A 20,009-nucleotide genomic window follows, 5' to 3' on the forward strand; every position below is an offset into this window, starting at 1 on the left:
GGCTTCAGGGTATTCAGCATGTGTTTCAACATTTCTCTTAAGCCCAGTGTTGAGAACTTTGGCTGTGACAGTGCCATCTGTTTTTTTCATGATTTTGTTCACAAACTGTCATCAGATTAGGCCAGTTCTTGATATAGTGCTCAAAACAGTCCACTGCTGAGTTCCGTTGCATGTCTTGTGGGAGAGTTAGCTGGGTTCCTCCCACGTTTTTCAGAGCAGCTGCTGCAAAGTGGTTGTTACGGAAGTATTTTGCAATTTCAACAACATTAGTCTTTATTTCTGGAACACTGAAGTCTTTGGCTAGGTGGTGCATCAAATGAGCACTGCAACTGTATGTTGTTAGCGTGGGACTCTTCTAAATGATTTCTTCTCATCTTGGATATATTTGCAGCATTATCTGTGATCTACTAGACACAGATAATACGTACTAGACATTTGAATTTTTTTTCACAATTTGTTATAGCTTTTACTGCTACTTCTTGTAAGTAGTCTGCTGTGTGTGCATTTCCTGATGTATCAGTTTTTTCTGTAAGGAAGACATTCCTTTCTTCTCTTGTCACACAAGCACATACAGCAGGATCATTGTGGACATTTCTCCATGCATCAAGACTCAGGTTAACAATTTCACCCTATAGACCTTTTGGACACTGCTCAATTTCTCTATCATACGCTTTATCCAGCAATTTGCCTGCGACATCTGCTCTGTTGGGTGGACTGTGTCCTTGTCTTCATGACTGAACCATGTTAATGAAGTGTGGGTTCTCAATCATACAGAAAGGAGAGTGTGTTTCATAAACAAACCAGGCAATTTTTCCATCAATTATCTCTTTTTGTAATCTGCTGGTTCTTATCACAAACTTATCTGTGGTTGTTTCTGGATGGAGATTTTTTTTTCTCTTTTTGCTACAGGAGATATACTGTGGCTATGTGACATACAGGATGTGACTGAAACACTATCGTTGGCAGATAACTCTGAAACTATAGAAAATGATGGTGATCTTGAAGGTGGATAGTCTTCAGAATCCTGTATGTTTAAGATGGATTCTCCTAAACAAAATAAGTCAATGCAGTTATTTAATTATTACCATACTGCTCATTTAGTATTACTCATTGCATTCACTGACACTCAGTACTACTTTAAAGGTGAAATTGTAAAAGGAAAATCTGCCTATTTCATCTATTTATTTTTTATCACAACTGCATCTAAAATGATAGTACCATAGAGTAACAACTATATGTTTTGCTCAAACATGAGAGTTCAACAATAGTCCAGAAGGAAGACAGGCAGTCCTTAAGAAAGAAGTATGAAATAAAAGTTTAACAACCTGACGATCCTGCATGTTCAGACATGTTCCTTTCATCACCTTCAGCGCAGCTTCCTCCTGAGAAGGAACACTTCTCATGATGTTGTTTCATTGGGGCAACCAGGCCTTGCATTTCTTTATTGCACTGTTTGCATTTTGCACACATGCCTGTCTTACACACAGGTAGAGGAACTTCATTAAAATATTCCCAAACTAGGTCTCTTCTATGGCCTGCTGCCATTATAGGTTTTCCCTTCTAGTGAGAGAATGGTATGGTAGATCTCAAATCAGTGAAGGCTACACTCAGAAAGACCTCAAGACTTCTGGAATATGCTGCTCATCCAGTTTCACTTTTGTTTCTACTTCCTGTCCCTCCCTTCTCACATTTATCTCCAGACTTCTCCTTGTCCAGATCTATTCCATCCCCAACAATCTTCTATTCATTGAACTTTTTGAAACTTTGCACTTTTAGCGAGAGAGAAGGGATTGACTCTGCGTATACAAATTTGCAGAGGGACAATAGGGTTGATGTCTGTCTGTCTGTCTGTCTGTCTGTCTGTCTGTCTATCTATCTATCTATCTATCTATCTATCTATCTATCTATCTAAAAACAGTTTTGCTATTAACAGCATGTTATCTCTGGAGACACAAATCCATAGTTTAGAACTGCAAAACTAATATCTCTGATGGTATAGTCTAGACCAGTGTTTCCCAAACTTGGGACACTGCTTGTGTAGAGAGAGCCCCTGTCGGGCCAGGCTGGTTTGTTTACCTGCCGCGTCTGCAGGTCCGGCCGATCGTGGCTCCAGGCCAGTGTGGGTGGCAGGAAGCAGTGCGGGCCAAGGGACTTACTGGCCACTACTTCCAACAGCTCCCATTGGCCTGGAGCAGCAAATCGCAGCCAGTGGGAGCCACGATCGGCCGGACCTGCGGACGCGGCAGGTAAACAAACTGGCCTGGCCTGACAGGGGCTTTCCCTACACAAGCGGCGTCCCAAGTTTGAGAAACACTGGTCTAGACTGAGCACTGAGTCCCATTGGGTAGATAGAAAGATTAACCTAAATAATCCATACAGGAATCCCGTAAGATTGGGTCCCTAATCCATGAACTATTGGAACTCATTTACAAAACTTTTCTTAAACATTACATGAATATATTCTCATACTATAGAATTAGAATTTGTAATCCCTATTTCATGATGAGATATCTTTGAGCTATAATGTATCTTAATTAAAGTTATCTTTAGATGGATTTTTTTTGATAAAATACTTTTTGAGGAAAAAACCTAATTTAAATTAAAAAAGTAGATTTTTTTTCTTTTAAATCACTGATTTGTATTCGCTCTGCTTACCACATGCCTGTATGGAAAGCTGAAGATAACTTGCACAGCACGTTAAAACCTGACCATTCTCTCTCACCCCTCGACCCTCCTATCCATTACTCTCCTTCTGCACATACCCTACTATGAATAAAATGTCCATGCCTCAGCTCCTGGGTGACTAGTAGCAATACTAAAGGATGTCTCCAGCAGTTTGTGATGGAAAACTTGTTTCAAATAACTAAAGTGGGAGATGTGCCTAGGAAAACAAGATACAGTTACAAGAGGGAAGATTTCAAGTGCAACTTTAGAAGTATTTGGAAATAGGTAGTCCGAGAGGAGAGCAAGTATGTAGGGAAAAGAAACTCACACAAAAGGCCCCACCAAACTCTTTCAGAAGGAAGAGAATGCAACCCCTACACCCAAAGGTTTTACCAAGTAATAATTGACCAGTTTTTCTTCCTCATGCTTGAGACAAAAAATTGAAAAGGTGAAAGATGATCCTCTTACATTTTTCTACTTCCTTCATGTTCTCTTTTCTCAACCCCCCCATTTGTTATGATGATGCAAACACAAACCATTTAAAATACACTTTATAAGAAAAGATAAAATAATATTTTTGAACTGAACCTTTGGATCATTTGATGGCCTTTTCACTCCATCAGACCCTAAAACTTGGAGAAGTCCCTACATAGTAACTCACTTACACATAACCAGAATGAGAGTCCATTGATTTTAATTGATATTACATAATCAAACAAAGCAAGATCAAAACCTACTTCTAAAGTTTTATACCTAGTCCATATTTCTCTTTTCTTTTTGTTTGCAATGTACAGAACACGTCTGATGCACAATTTAAGCGTTTTTTTACAGCTAACCGTTGTACAGATATATGGAAAACTATATTCTATATTAGAGAACAATTTGGAATGTCAACCTTTGCACATTGCATTTAATACATGCAGTGTGAACAAAACAAAACAAAACACAACAACCACAACTCCAAAGCCAGAAGGCAGTGATTGTAGGATTTCTCTTGGTTTTTTTAATGCCACTTCTGTGCTTTTTCAATTTACATTCCAGCCCTTCTTGTCAGTGGAAGATAGATGTATACCATTTAGTATTTCTATTTGCTTAAGATGTTGGAATGTGAAGTTCATCTTTATTTCTATCCCTGCCTTCTTCTCTCCCTCTTGAAATGTTAAGTCAAAGAAAGTCGTTTTTAAGGTCAGGGCTCGGAATGGAGACATTTGAGCCACCAAACAAATAGCCTGGCTTGTTCTAATCAGTTGCTTGTACTGTTGCCATTGAAGCCTTGTTGGAAACAAGAAGGCAGTAGATGGGTTTTGTATTGAGATTTAAGTGACCAATAAAATAAAACAAAGCAACCCTCAAACCTTTTCTCTTATTGGCATTTTTGCTGCAGAGATTTCCACTTCCAGGAAAGCTCTTCTTGCTGCTTCAGTGTTGAGGATTGGAGGCATAGTGTTTTGAATTTGGAAGAGGGACAGTGACATTTGGACTTTGGAAGTTTATAAAGCCAATTCCCGTATATTAACTTTTCTTCTGTTAATTGCTAAGCCTGTGGTATTAATGCCCTGTGGTTTTTAATGTGAGCAGGTTAGTTCCTCTTACAATGTTTGATAGAGATGCATTGTTGTTCCATGAGAAGATTTCAGATGCGGGTGCTGTAAAATATGCAGCATCAAGACATTTTGCTGCATCGTATTCCTGATGTTCTTAAATGTAAATATTACTAAGGATTCCTATTTTTTTTTCATTTCAATTTACTGTGTAAGTTATTGTTCCATTAAAATAATAAATAAAGAAGAAACAAAAAATCTGCACCCCTGTGAAAGTTTTCCAGATCCTTGCTTCACTTTAAACTCTGAGCTTGCCTGGGTTGTTACAACTGTCATAGACCTCTGAATGACTTAGTCCTCAGCTTCTAGCAAACTGTGGCTGATTTCACATCAAAACTACATACAACTCAGTGCACTCAGTTAGAAAAGACTCAAAGGCACAGTCTGAGTCGGTGCAGTGAACCCTGTGCAGGACAAAACTGAAGATAAGTTTCCCATAAACTCCTCGAAACCAAAAGATGCTATAGAATGAACTGTGCGTCTACCAAGCATTTCCCACTTCCCTCTCCCTTTCGTTGAGGCTCAATCCTTCAAAGTGCTGAGCACCCTGGGCCCGATCCAGCAAAGCACTAGAGCATATACTTTAGGCATATGAGTCCTCCCCTTAACTCCAAGTGTGTGCTTAAATGCTTTGGCCCTAATTCAAGAAAGTGGTCAGCACTTCAAGTGCGGAGTTGCACTCAATACTGTGGACGCTGAGCATTTACTTTCATGGCCCTTTGTTAAGGGACCAATCCTGTTGCTTTCAGTGTGAGCAGGATTGGGCCTTAGGTGTGTTGCATTCCACTTAGGATCCGTAATTAGGGTAGTGGGGGAGAACAGGGTTAAGAGGAGCCCTATGCTGCTAGTGAAATCAAGTAGTATTACCACCAATTCGGGCAGCTAAGAAAATTGGCACTTCTGTCAGGGTTCTGTTGGGCTGGTGTTTTCCTCTCTGTCCTTGAGACGATGGAAACAACAGAATGGTTGACCAGTTGTATGAATAAAGCTACATTCTAGCATGAGCTATGAAATACACCTCTACCCTGATATAACACACCGCAATATAACATGAATTTGGATATAATGCGGTAAAGCAGCGCTCCGGAGGGCGGGGCTGCGCACTCCGGCAGATCAAAGCAAGTTCGATATAACGGGGTTTCACCTATAACACGGTAAGATTTATTTGCCTCCCAAGGACAGCGTTATATCGGGGGAGAAGTGTGGCTGCCAAGGGGGGGGGACAATGGATGCCCTTTACAATGTAAGTGAAATACTTCCTAAAATAACTGCAAATCTCACAAGAGGAGGAGGATGATCCAATATATTGGCTGCATTTGTGAAGCTCCAATCAGGAAAATATGCCTATATTAAAACACGCACTTTAATGAGTAAAAACAAGCATAATCCAGGTTAGACATTGCCATTCTCAGTGCTTTACCTTATTGCTCTTGTGTATGTGAGGCTGGAAGGGTCTTGGAGCAGAGCAGGAGCTAAATGCAGCAAGGTGAACCAAGGGCAGAGGAGAGGCTTAACTTGCAATTTCCTTGTTTTTGTTGGTTTAAGTCTGCCCCTTCGCATTGTGTTAATGTTTTGTAGTTCATTTCCTCAGTTGTTTAAGGAATGGCAGAGGTAGGAGCTGGGGACAGGGGTCAGAGGTGAGGCATGCAAAGCTTAAAGCAAATTTGCTCTTTGCTCCCCGTAGATATGCACATACTTTCTCAGTAGGTCAAGAGAGAGTTGAAGTGCTGGCGGTGGTCTGGCTGTGCTGCCTTAAACTTTTTTTTTAAGCTAGTTTCCTGTGCATCCCTGGAGTATGGACTCACGCACATTCACATGCAGTCTCTCTCTCTCGCAAGATGCATTGACCCCAACTGATCAGTGTAGCTCAAAAAGAATTGGACTCGGTGAGACAGAGTGTGCACTCGGGGGTGGCTCCAGGTCCCAGCATGCCAAGCGCGTGCTTGGGGTGGCAAGCTGCGGGGGGGTGCTCTGCCGGCGCCGCGAGGGCAGCAGGCAGGCTGCCTTCAGCGGCTTGCCTGCGGAGGGTCTGCTGGTCCCGCGGCTTCGGTGGATCTCCCGCAGGCGTGCCCGCGGGAGGTCCGCCAAAGCCGCGGGACCAGTGGACCCTCTGCAGGCAAACCACCGGAGGCAGCTTGCCTGTCGTGCTTGGGGTGGCAAAATCCCTAGAGCCACCGCTGAAAGTGCTGGCAACCAAATGGGAGTTGATCTTTCTTGGTCCCAAGCTATCTTTTTCCAGCCAGAGCACCTTCACTCTTTCCCTTTTGCTTGAGATGGAGATTGCAAAGGAAGAAATATGCACTTCTAGCTGTTGAAAAATTACTGAAGGCGATACACATCAGGGCTACTGGAGGCAAAGCTCAATCTTCCATTGCAGGTGTGAGCATTCATAGACAGACCTCAGCTGGTAGTTATCTGGAGTCTGGAATTGCGGGGTGGAATTATTATTAAATTCTCTGGCTTGTGCTGTACAGAGGTCAAACTAGGTGATCATAATTTAGATGATCATAATTGTCTCTTCTGCCCCAAAAGCTATTAATCAAAATCTCCTTTTTAGCCTCCTCCCCAATAAAACCCCCACAAACAAAACCAACATAAGGAGAGGTGAGCCCTTCCTAGGAACAGTTTGGAAAAACTTTCTGTGTAGAAACCATTTCTCAGGTTTATTTTTTAGTCTCTTCCTTCCTTTCCTCTCACTTTCTTTTAATCGCTTAGGACATTTACATGAAAATAGGATCCTTGTTGCTTAGGAGTTAATCTGCTTCTGTTGCTTATTCCCCACCTGAAATTCTCAAGGGATCCATTACTGGCAGCCTGCAGATGAAATGGCCTGTAGAAGGGGGGGAGTAGTTTCTTTTAAGTTACAGGTGAAGCAGTGTTGCTTCTCTTGCTCCCCTGCCTTTTTCTTTCTTTCTCTTCTCTCCCTGGCTGCCTGTTTCCAGAGGAAGAGGAGCACAGCTGGTCCCTTAACCTTCCCTACTATAAGTAGTTTAAATCTGAGAGTTTGGGCATTTTAGTGGTGACTCTGAAGGCCCTGGGATTTATTGTTCTCTTAAAGCAGACTATTAATTCTAAAAATAATCCTTGTAAGAATGTAGCTTTTAATAAAAATTACCCATAAACTTATATAATTAAGGAAGTGGATTTTCTATTCCTCTAAAACTTGCTCACCGGGCATATTTTGGATTATCTCTGCTCTTGCTAACTCCTGCTGTCTGCTTACTCCTTCTACCTGCGCCTGTTCAACATGTCTCTTGATAGCAGATACGCATGTTGCATACCCTAGGGAACAGGTGAGGTGAAACTGGAAAACGTTTTAGCTCTTCAGAAACACTCCTTTAACCCATTGTGCCTGTGTTCGCAGATCTGTGGGCAGGTGTTGACTTGTACCACCTTCTGTAAGCTTCAATTCCTAGAAATACCCTTTTGTGCCTCTAAAAGTGGTAATTCCTGGGGCATGAGGCACGTTGCTTCCTGGGACGCTGTGGCATCCCACATGTGAGTATCTGTGATGAACGGACCTCTCTGTGTCAGAGTTTTATTTCAGGGTGCAGGATTGTGCCCTAGGTGTATAATCCTGAATGTGCTACCATGCAGTTTCTAAAATGCTGTGGCAGCAGGACAAGCTGTCATGTTAGGGATGTTTGGGAGTGCTGGTTAGTAAACAAGAGAAATGCTACACAGCATAAGATGTCCGCTGCCCAGATGTCCCAGATTTAGAAGGGCTGCTAATGTCTAATGCCAAGGGCACTTGGAGAAGATGGGAGAAATGGGGACATTAGAAAAAATGTATCTTACCAGCCAGCACCTCCTATCAGACTCATTCTCTCCAGAAAAGACAACTCAAGCATCAGCAGGTGACGGGGGAATGAGGGGAATGGAATCATCTGATACACATGAGACCAATATAAGGCAAAACCCTCATTTAAAATCATATAGCCTGGCTTTCCGAAGGTCCTGAGCACCTGCAGCTCCTATTGACTTCAATGGCTATTCTGTACCTCAGAAAACCAGGACATTACCCCCAATTTTTGGTCCATGACAAGGCACTTACATCTGGATACGGTTCTGAAATGAAACCAGAGAGAACATCTGTCTCCCAGGGTAACACAAAAAGTCTGCAGGTGAGCTGCAGCAGTGTCGTGTTGTTGGTGGAGCTGCTCTTTTGGGTCTCTGATAAGTTCTGTGCTCTTGTGGGAGCCGGTCCTGAGTTTGAGTCCTGTTGCCTACTGATGTGTGAAGGGATGTGTGTGCGTGCACAGTAGGCTTAGAACATACTTGTTACTACTGTTGGTATAAAGTGATACATATAGGGCTGCAGATACCCAAGGGCCTTTACAAATATAGAGCAAACCCCATTCCCGGCCCTGGAGTGCATATTGTCGAAGGCCCTGATCCTGTAACAACTGTATGTGCTCAACTAACCATGTGAGTCCTCCCCTTGACTTCAGGGAGGCCATTGAAATACAAAGCCTACAGGATATTTGTATTTGAAAGAGCTGTTTTCTCCTTCCACCCCTCCGCTTTTGCCTTAGTGTTAGATTGTTTATGGTAATGCTGAGAGAGGTGGGGGATGGGGGTGGAAGATTATTGGCAGTTATAGGAACTGGTGGAGGGAAGATCCAAGAGATTTGAGGTCGCGTTTACAAACCCGGTTGCAACACATGACTGCCCGCGGGTATTAGTCTAGATGAGTAGTGGTGCCTTCACTTGCCCAATACGCACGTGGAAATGCAGTTCATGCAGTATTATTGCATTACAATAGTGCCTAGAGGCCCCACTGAGAGAGGGACATATTCTACAAAAATACAGTTGGCAGGTGCAAGGAGTGAAGGTGAATCTGTTGTTCCATGTTATAACATTTGAGCCCTACGTATCTTGGGTAGTTCACCAAATTACTTGAGCACCCGCTTGAATCTGTGGTCATCAGGGCCGTAGCAACAAAGAATGTGGCCCCCTCCGAACATATGTCCGGGGCCCCTTAAAATGCAGAAACATTTTTTTTGCCACTTTTAGGGGCCCCCTTCCTTGCGGAGCCCCCTCCGGTCGGAGGGCGCTTGCTACACCTCTGGTGGTCATCCTTTAGAAATAAGACTTTCACTTTGCTTTAGCCAAAGACTTCTGACTTCAAGGGATGGTTAGGAGGAGGGGCTACCGCAAGGCCACGAAGGGAAACACAAATGTATATGTTACTGTGTAGTATAGTTCAACAGTATTCTTGCTGTAGGCTTGATGGCCAGCAAAGTACTCAGATTGACTTACTTGCTTTTGGGATGATTTTCTTCCCGTTGCATCTTACAGTCCTGGTGAAGTCGTGTAGTTGGTTTTGTGTCACACAGTAAGTCTTGGCTTTGGTATAGTGGGGGACACACTTTTCAAAGTCCCGTTCATGTCACACCTTGTCTCCTTGTAAACTTTACAGGAGGAGCCTGCTGATGCCACTAGGATTTAATGACGCTGCCTGAATTGTTGTTACCCCAGAATGCAAAGCAATGGCAGGTTCTGATACCTAGTGTGATGCTGATGTCTGCCTCCAGGCACAAGTGAATTACGTCCATACACTGACTCTTAGGAATCATTTTAATTTCACCTGCAACCTGAGCCTGTTTTTCCTCCCCTTAGAGCCATTAAAGTACATGGCATTTGTGGCTCTGTGTTGTTCGGTGGACTCTGGCTCTCACTGTGACTTACTAATCCTATTTAACAAATCCTTTTAGTTGTTTACACGTGATACACTACATCAGTGGTTTTCAAGCTTTTTTCATTCGCAGACCCATAACAAATTTCAAATGGAGGTGTAGACCCCTTTGGAAATCTTAGACATAGTCTGTTGACCTCCCGGGGTCCATGAACCATAGGTTGAAAACCATTGCACTGCATCATTATCCGGCATCTCCTTAAAGATATTGTTGTTGCATCCTTCCTGTCTCCCTTTGGAGGAGCAGAAAAATAACTGGGTGAAAACAATGCTGCCCGCTGCATTGACCTAGTTCAAGGGTCGGCAGCCTTTCAGAAGTGGTGTGCCGAGTCTTCATTTATTCACTCTAATTTAAGGTTTTGCGTGCCAGTCATACATTTTAACATTTTAGAAGGTCTCTTTCTATAAGTCTATAATACATAACTAAACTATTGTTGTATGTAAAGTAAATAAGGTTTTTAAAATGTTTAAGAAGCTTCATTTAAAATTAAATTAAAATGCAGAGCCTCCCGGACCGGTGGCCAGGACCCGGGCAGTGTGAGTGCCGCTGAAAATCAGCTCATGTGCCCCCTTCAGCACACGTGCCATAGGTTGCCTCCCCTGACCTTGTTTCTCTCAAAAATATTAATCAGAAGCAAATCGAAGTAGCGAGCCTATCAAGAAGTACCAGTGTGGGGCTTCAGATCCTCAGGTAAAAGATGCTCCACAATTGCAGTGTGTTAATTCCCAGCCTTCTGCAACAGTATTGTAAATTATTTGACCTACTGCGGTTAAGCCCACACCGGATTTGTGACAACAATAGCCAGAGATAAGTTCTACTTCTACTACAGAAATGATTCTGTAGATAAATGAAGCAAAGTACAAATGAACTTTAGCTCGCCGGCTTTTGCTGCTGTGCACTCAGTGATATTTGCGCAGTGAACAACTCTGACTTTTATAATAAAAGTGCCTGCTTCTTGGGACAGAATGTTTTCCAAGGTCTTGGAAAGATAAGTATTGAGTGTTCCAACACGCATATTAAACTTGCATTGCATGTGTTAATGTAACCAGGAACAAACTGACTTTTCTGCTCAAAGCAGGGCTAGAGACTTTATTTAAAACAAGGAAACAAAACACAACCCAAACCCTTCTTTTACCTCCGAAAGCCAAATGGAATTTTTCTCCCCTCCTAGTTGTCTTGCTCTGCCCCATTTTTCAACATTAACCTTGTCATAGTATCAAGTTCTCTTGTGATTCGTGGAATGTGGAGGTCTTATTGAATGCTACCTTGGAAAAGTAATCACTGAATGAGTTCAGGGGAGGGAGGAGAGCAAGGGAATGCATAGTAGGATGCATTGCAGGAGTGAATGGTTCCCAGTTTGGAGTTTAGTATGAGAATTTTGAACAGTTTGTTTTCCAAGTGACTGAGCGATATTAATGTTGTTTCCATAATGGATGAACATTTTTATAGAGAAAAAAATAAAATGTATGGTATTGTTTTTCAAAATATGTTTCCAGATACTACAGAACATCAAATTGAAGCTTTTGCCATGCCCGTTAAACCAAACATATGAACAATCACTAGCAAGGATTAGTAAATAAACAATTTGCAAATGGATACTGTTCCCCCTCAGCTAATCGGCACTTGAGTTTTCTAATTGATTATGAACACCTTGATTTTCCATACCATTGTCTGGCCCCTTTTCTAAATCTAAATAATACTTCTTAGCTCTTACACCAGTGTAGCACCTTTCATCTGTAGATCTCTGAGCCCTTTACAAAAGTAAGGTAAAATAATATTGCTAATCTGATACTTTTAGTTATTGGCATATAAAATGTAACTAAAAATGCTGAACAACCATAAGAGGAATTTGGAATGAAATGCCTTTTCACTTTCAAAATAATGTCATTATAGTTTTAAAAAAGCATTACTGTTTGGCAATGTTTTAATGAAGGAAGTGGAACAACAAAATAAAGAACTCTTCTTGGAGAAGTCTTCTGGGCATGACCACCTCCCCTCCCTACAATCCCAACCTAGCTGCAAATATCCGACCAATGTCTAAAGAACCCCAGGCCTTGTGAATGTGGTTTATGGATGACTCCAGTATAAACTGACCCTGTGCTGACATTGCCTCTGGATCAGGGTCCAGCTGGGAGTTAAAACATACAGCACAGTACAACTGCGGTGATTTTTGTAAACTTAACCCCAGTGAAACCAATTCAATGATCTGTTGGGAATGAGGTCTTTTTCTGTGTACACGACTCCTCTTGCTGTTCGCTGAAAAGGGCAGTTCTCCACGCTTGGGAGGAGAGAGCGGTGCAGCTAGGACAGGCTTGCCGCATATATTATTGAATTTGGAGAAGATTTTGGCACAGATCAGCCTCACAGTGATGCTTTTTCTTTTTCATTTTGATGCTTTTTCTGTTTTAGGTGATACTGCTGATGGCAGCGCTGCTAAAACACTTGAATTCTATGATGTTTACCCCTTAGTTCCTGATGGAATGGAAGTGGGGTATATTTGGCTAGGATATAGCTTGTTTAACATCAGGCGGTTGTTGTGGGAAACTAGCAACATGTGGGGGGAAAATGATCTGTAGTATGTAAGATTTCTACTAGCTGCCTCAGTGTTTAGTTGTTTGAGCTGTTGTGCAACCCAGTATGTAATCTAAGATTCAGTTGGAGTTTTTTGTTGCATCATTAGACCTCCTCTTTCATTATTGGTTTAGGAACATCATATAGATCTCCTAATCAATGTAATTATGTTAAATACTACATTGCCTCAGTGACATGTTGTTTTGAGCAGTGAAACAATTTAATTCTAAGGTTGCCTACTTGGTGTTCAGTTTGGCAAATCTGGACAGAACAGCGCCAGATTAAAAGCAGATATTTGTGAGGCATTAGAACTCTAGAAAAAGGCAGTCGGCAGCCCACTTTTGGAGCCTCTCTGGCTGCCAACACATTTCTGTGTGCTAAGCAGCACGGTCTAGTGGGTAGGGCATTGAACTGGGGGTCAGGATCAGGGTTCTGTTCCCACTCCTCTGCCAGTGATCTGGTGTGAGACCTTAGGCAAGTCACTTCACCTTTCTGGGCCTCCATTTCCCTTCTTAAAGTTTGTCTGTTTAATCTGTAAACTCTGTGACATAGGGACTCTTACTATATATAAGGAAAGTGCCTAGCACAAAGCAGCCTCACTCTTGGTTGGAGCCTCTAGGCATAGAAATTATAATTTGATGGGGGGAATTTGCTCTTTGGGGTTAAGAATCTCATATCCATATAAAATATAAACACTATCACTGAGGCAGCTTTTATTTCCTTGTTTTATCCTGTACAATTGAATCCATTTTAATGAATAGCTGATCTGGCTAAACTTTTGTTCCATACTCATCGCTGTGATAGTTTTAATTTTAGATTTCTCTTCCTTCCCACATATTTTCTGTGTGTGTGTGTGTGTGTGTGTGTGTAAAACCGATTTGTTGTTTTTGTGGAAAAGTCAAGTTAAATAATTGAGTTCTAATTTAAGTACTTCTGTGACCCCAATTACTGCCATATTTGAGCACCTCACAATCTCTTTATTTTCACAACACCCCTGTGAGGTAGGGAAGTGCTACTATCCCCATTTCGCAAATGGGAACTATCCCCAATTCGCAAATGAGAGACAGAGAGACTCTGTCCCGGTCTACACTGAAAAGCTACATCAGCGTAGCTACATCTCTGAGGTGAGAAAAACTTGCACGCCTGAGAGATGTAGGTAAGCCGACCTAACCCTCGGCATAGACCGTGCTAGCCGGCTACCTAGCTACTGCCTCTTGGGGAGGTGGGTTATCTACAGCTATGGGAGAACCTCTCCAGCCGCTGTAGTGAGTGTCTACTGAAATGCTACAGTGGTGTAGCTGCTCTAGCCACTGGACCATCTTTTCTCTGAATTTTACATTTAGTTCTGAAGGAGGTGAGATTCTTGGGCATTTTGCCATTTCCAGGAGAGAGCTCTGCAGTCATAGGCCAGCTGCTGAGAAAGCGCAATTCCCTGTGCTTGCTACCCTCATCATTCTAGCTAGCTGTTCCACTGGAATATAGCCGCTGGAAGGGTCATGGTTAGATAGGTGGAGGTAGAGCCTTGCGTACCTAGGGCAACCCATGTAGAAATACTGAGGACAAAACCTTGGGATTGAAATGTTCCCCTTAGGAAGCTAACACAGAGAAAAGGGCATGAAGATGATGGGCTCTAAATGCCCTGGATTGCAGGGCGGGTGGACTGCTGTATTATGGTCCATTTTGGAGTTTTCTCTAGGATCAGCTGCTTCTTTCCTAGGAATAACGAGTTGCAATAGGTTTAGGTTCTGTTTACGTTTAATTCTCTGCTCTGAAAAATACCACATCCAGTAGCAATGGAATCCTCTTGCCCAAGGACAGCTGCTTATAGGAGTGAATCCATCCAAAGAATGCATGGCATTTGCTTTTTCCAAAGCGTTGTGCACTTGAAACTTTGCCTCTTGCAAGAGCACTTGTGAATACGTGCTCACAAGCTAGGGAGAGAAACCCATCCTTTTAGGATGGAGCACAGGGTTTACATGTGTAAAATAAACATTGAGATGCTCCATCAACAGCGCCTCAGCCTGTAGGTTAGCAATGACAGTGTTCCTGTCGTGGTCAGCTTGGTGTTCTTTGCATTTCCTGCACATTTCCTTGTCTGCGGATGAGGGTTTATTTTGGGCTCTGGCCCATGTTAACAGTGGGGATAACTTGTTTAGATTATAGTCTGAAAGTCATCATAGAAGAGACATCATCCTTTGTGTCTTGTATTAACAGACAGAGGCTGTGCCCCCTGGAAGGGAAACGCTAACACACAGGAGGAGGATCCATGGTGTCATTAGTATGCTTTCTTTTGAGGAGAGGGTTGTAGGCTCGAGTCATTATAGCCACTTGATGTTACTTGGAGCTATTTGCCTAAAAAAAATACAGTTCTTCAGCTGGAGTTGGAAACTGGATCTTAGTATGAAGCTTATAACATTAGTGCACATCATCAATCAGTATTATTAAAATCCATAAAAAGTTCATAGAATACTCTTACTGTCCTCCAAATACTAGAACATGGTGATGCAGACCCTGTGATGGTTCTCCAAGAGCTTACTTCTTTTAACAAACAAAAATATTAATAATACTCAGGTAGTATGAAGTCTGTGACACATTCCAGTAAAAGCAAGACTGAGTCTCTGGGCTCAATCCTGCTTTCATTAATATGTATTTCTGAATATTCTGATTGTGCACAGAAATTGGGCCACATTTCTAATTCTGTCTAAACAGTGGGACAAACTTCCAAAAGCCTTCCACAAGCTGCTTTTATCTTCTGAAGGACCAGTAAAATCTGAAGAGGATATTCTGTAACCAGAAGGGCTATGCATATATATTATGGCAATGTATAAATATGTGCATGCAAGTATAGCCATCAGAGAAGGAGGCAAAAAATCTGTTCAAAACCTTGTAGATGGGACAGCAGTTTGGGGATGTAGCGAGGGCAGGCAACATTTTCACTGGTTAAATTTGATACTAAATTGTAAAGCGGGATGTGTGTGTGTGGGGGGGGTGGGTTGTGGTTTTTGAAGGGAGTCATTGCTGTGGGATTGGCCTCATTTGGGTGTCTTGGTCATTATGAGGTCCCAGCTGCAACAAACAGTTCAAAATAATCAATTGTTTATCTTGTAGCTCATTGGTGCCCAGTTTTTGTACTCCATTTGGATTTGTTGAAAGCTTAATTATTACAATTACAAACAGATTCTGAGATACCTGTCAAAACCATTGAAGCTTGCAAAGTGGAAAATAAATAAGTTTTCAAAGGGAAAAAAATCCTTATTTTAAAAAAGGAAAGAACTTTAAAAATGTGGCTTCTGGGTTTTTTTTGTTTTGTTTTGTTTTAAGTGAAAAATAGGCAAGCCTATGGTTCAGCTTACATGACTCTTTAGGGGAAATCATCAGGACACCTGTAAATCTGAATAGGTGCTTTCTTGTCACTGGTTGGTTCTTTCTCTCTTTGCCCTGAAATTGTTTGTAAGCATCTTTTTTATTTATTTATTTTTTTAAATGGAATATGTCACTTTTCTTAAGACAGTACTAAACTACATTGTTGTTCATTTTGCATCTAGTGGTACAGAGGCTGGTCCTTTGAAAGTGTAGTCCAGGGGTCGGCAACCTTTCAGAAGTGATGTGCTGAGTCTTCATTTATTCACTTTAATTTAAGGTTTTGCGTGCCACTAATACATTTTAACGTTTTGAGAAGGTCTCTTTCTATAAGTCTATAATATATAACTAAACTATTGTTGTATGTAAAGTAAATAAGTTTTTAAAATGTTTAAGAAGCTTCTTTTAAAATTAAATTAAAATGCAGAGCCCCCTGGACTGGTGGCCAGGACAGAGGCAGCGTGAGTGCTACTGAAAATCAGCTCGTGTGCTGCCTTTGGCACATGTGCCGTAGGTTGCCTACCCCTGGTGTAGTCCTTCACTTTTAAAGGCAATGTATGATGTTGTCTCATTCTAAGAAGTCAGGCTTTGGGGGACACACTCCCACATTTCAGCACATGGTGGCAGTTACGTTTGTAATTCCCAACCCTGCCAAAGTGCAAACCTAATCTTGGCACTGGAATTGTATCTTTAAAATTGTGCAGACTCCCCTGACCACCCCTCAAACCTCAGTCTCTTCAGTAATTCACCAGTGAAATGTGCAGACTGTTCTCCAATCTTCTCAACGTGAAAGATTGCATTTAGACTTGACTGATACAATGAACTGGAATGGGTTACCTAGGGAGGTGGTGGAATCTCCTTCCTTAGAGGTTTTTAAGGTCAGGCTTGACAAAGCCCTGGCTGGGATGATTTAGTTTGGTTTGGTCCTGCTTTGAGCAGGGGGTTGGACTAGATGACCTCCTGAGGTCCCTTCCAACCCTGAGATTCTATGATTCTATGATCTGCCATCCAATGATCATATTTTGCCAGATGAGACAAAGATATTTCTCAGATCAGAAGTAGATTGTTTAGGTGATTAGCGGGTGGCAAACAGTGACTTCTGTTTATCTGTTTATTTCATTTTTACCAACACCACCATCACCTTGCTTGTCTGGTTGGTTCAGCTGGTGTGTTCTGTCTCTCACATAGATTGTAAGAGAGGGATTGGCAACCTTTGGCATGCGGCCCGTCAGGGAAAGCCCCTGATGGGCCGGGCCGGTTTGTTTACCTGCAGCGTCCGCAGGTTCAGCCGATCACAGCTCCCACTGGCTGCGGTTCGCCGCTCCAGGCCAATGGGGGCTGCGGGAAGTGGTGGCCAGCACGGCCCTTGGCCTGCACCGCTTCCCGCAGCCCCCATTGGCCTGGAGCGGCGAACTGCGGCCAGTGGGAGCTGCGATCGGCCGAATCTGTGGATGCTGCAGGTAGACAAACCGGCCTGGCCTGCCAGGGGCTTTCCCTGACGAGCTGCGTGCCAAAGGTTGCTGATCCCTGTTGCAAGCTCTCTGGTGCCATGACTGTCTTCTCTGACACTTATCCAGGGTCTAGCACAATAGGATCCTGATTGGGGTTCCTATGCAACCCTAATAATAATTCACAGAGGGCTGTATGAGCCACTCTTGGAGACATCTCTAAATAGTGTGCCAATCCAAAAGCTTAAGGATAAATCCTCTTTATGTTGGCTTAGGCTATTTGCCAAGACAGTAATCATAGTTAGTTTCATAGACGCTTTGACTATCTCAGACTTCCTCATTCTTCTGTGTTATACATCACTGTAGGTGCTGTAAAATACCATAGTTCTGAGATATCGAGGTGAACAGCCTCAAAGAAATACTTTAGATAGTAACCAGTGGTCAGTTAATACCTAATTGTGTTCACATGCATTAAACTGGTGATTCTGAAGGTGAATACGATTTATTCAGTTCAGCATTGCAACTGTCTTATTGCTACATAATTTATTCTTCTTTGCTTGGCTCCTATGTCTTTCACTGTGAAATCCTTCTGCGTATAATTCATGCTTTTTGAATGGGCACCTGTTGTGTCACTGAATTGACCTCATTTGGGCATTACGCAAGGAATGAACTTGACCCAATGGTTTTATATCTTAGCTTCTTGTTTTTTGTAGCTTCTGGATACCTGAGTTTGTCCTTTCTCTGACCACAAGTGAAAGTTAGTTTCAAATTCGTACCGCAGTGTGTTATAGATGTTCTTTCCACATCACACAACTGTTAAACAATTTAACATGATTGACAGTTTCTCTTCTTAAGAGAATCATAGGACTGGTATAGTAGAGGGTGTTGCAGGTCAAAATCAAGGGGCATTGTCAGAGCTATATGGGCGTTCCAGAGTTGCTTTATTATTTTTGGGCTTTGAGAAGATAACAGCTGAAAATCCACTGGATGGATTGAAGATTTTCCTTATTTTGACAAAGGGAACGGCTTTTTACATCCAGTGCTGTGGCATTACAATTTGAGTGAATTTTTAGCATTGTGTGAGAGAATTTCAGTGTGGCTAAACCCTCTGCATGTCATATTGGAAAACTTCACCCTGAGTGATAGGTTGTATCAGATCAAACAACAAAATCACTATCTTCCAGACACCATCCTTTTTGAACCAAATGAGTATTAAGGTGTGTGTTTCTTTATCTAGCAGGCTCTGCAAGTGAGCACCAGATAGAAATGCACAGTAGAGGATTAATTTCTACTTTAATGTCTATAGTATTGTCAACCAGGAGGGAAATTATTTCAAGGGTAGATTTCAGGTTTTTTTTAATCTCTCTTTGTGAACCATCTGGGTTTGCTAACAAAGAAACATGGAAAGAGGCATACGCTCTCTACAAGAGCTGGTTGAAAACTTTTGAATTTTGGAATTTCAATTACATTTTGGAAAAAAAGACACTTTTTAAAAACCAGCTCTATTATCTACCATTGTTCCCCGAGTATCAGTTATTTTCCATGGGTGGTAAAATGATACCATTTTCTATACAATAGCACCTTGCTAAACTGCACAAAAAGTCTCCTGACCTCTCAGCAAAGACTCAATAAGAGACTGCATTGCAGCTTTTGCTATTAATAGGTCTTCATTCATTTAATGAAATGTTCTACTGTGGAACGTTATAATTAAAGCCATACTATATTTGTGAGAATAGATGAACAAGGTATATTTTGTGATATGTGTCTTTGCTTTTTGCATTCTGTGTTCACTTGCTAATTCACACAGGGTAAAGAGTTTCCTAGTCACTAATTCTACCACTGTCATTTTACTGATCATAAATGCACTTTTAATCCTGAGCCCCCTAAAGAATATTGTTTCAGTGTGAGGGAGAGCAGCTACCTATCTCTGCTTACAAATGCCTTCCTGGCCAGGAGAGAACGAAGATAGATGCTCCCCTTCCTTGGATAGCAGGAGACGACCTGTTTAGCTTTCTAGTTTCAGCTGACTTGTGTGTACACAGGAACTTTTCCGGCTGTGGTGACCAAGTGATGGGTCTGAGGTGCTGACTTTGTTTTAACTAATTAAATCTCCCACAGAGCATTAATAAACTGAACCACTAACTATATTTTCTCTTCTCTCACCATTCTGAATTGTATGTTAAGAACCCAACTTCCTTATTTTGTTAAACTGTCTTCTTTCCATGCGCACTTAGTGGGACAGATTAATCCTTTTGGGTGCAGTATGGGAAGCAAGTTATACCCTGGAGCAGGGGATTTGCCTGTGGAAGGGTATGCAGGAGTATGCTTTACATTCTAGCTGGGGTTCCACAGAACCCTGATAGTGGAGGCTTCTCAGGGCTTCTTCTAGCTAGGCTGGCTCTTCTCTGTCCCTTCTGCGCTGGTCCTTCTTTACCAAGTTCCCTGGAGAGTGGATCTTGCCAGCAGCATGTGCTCGTGCTCCTGCTCCAGATGGATTTCCTCCTGAAATGAGTTTATTTAATCTTTGTAGGAGTTCCATTTAGAACAAGATGTATCTTTCACTTCAATATAATTGAACCATCTATGGAAAGGGGGGCTTTGCCGTCCTCATCTGCATGTGACTTGGAGGAGTAAAGGGTAAGAGAGCTGTTTGTTCACTCCCACCT

At 42.1% G+C, this 20,009-nt stretch overlaps 1 protein-coding gene across 8 annotated transcripts in view; it reads left to right on the forward strand.

Moving 5' to 3' along the window:
- Positions 1–20,009, forward strand: part of AKAP13 (A-kinase anchoring protein 13) — a 337,762-nt gene that overhangs the window by 43,722 nt on the left and 274,031 nt on the right. The window contains exon 3 of one of the 8 annotated variants that reach the window (XM_039490381.1): positions 19,874–19,980. The exons of the other annotated variants lie outside the window; for them this stretch is intronic. The gene's annotated coding sequence lies outside the window, so the exon portion shown is untranslated. The remainder of the gene's footprint in view (positions 1–19,873; positions 19,981–20,009) is intronic. 8 annotated transcript variants of the gene reach the window in all.

Source organism: Mauremys reevesii, linkage group 10 (genome assembly GCF_016161935.1).
Source record: "Mauremys reevesii isolate NIE-2019 linkage group 10, ASM1616193v1, whole genome shotgun sequence".
Lineage (NCBI taxonomy): Eukaryota > Metazoa > Chordata > Testudines > Geoemydidae > Mauremys > Mauremys reevesii.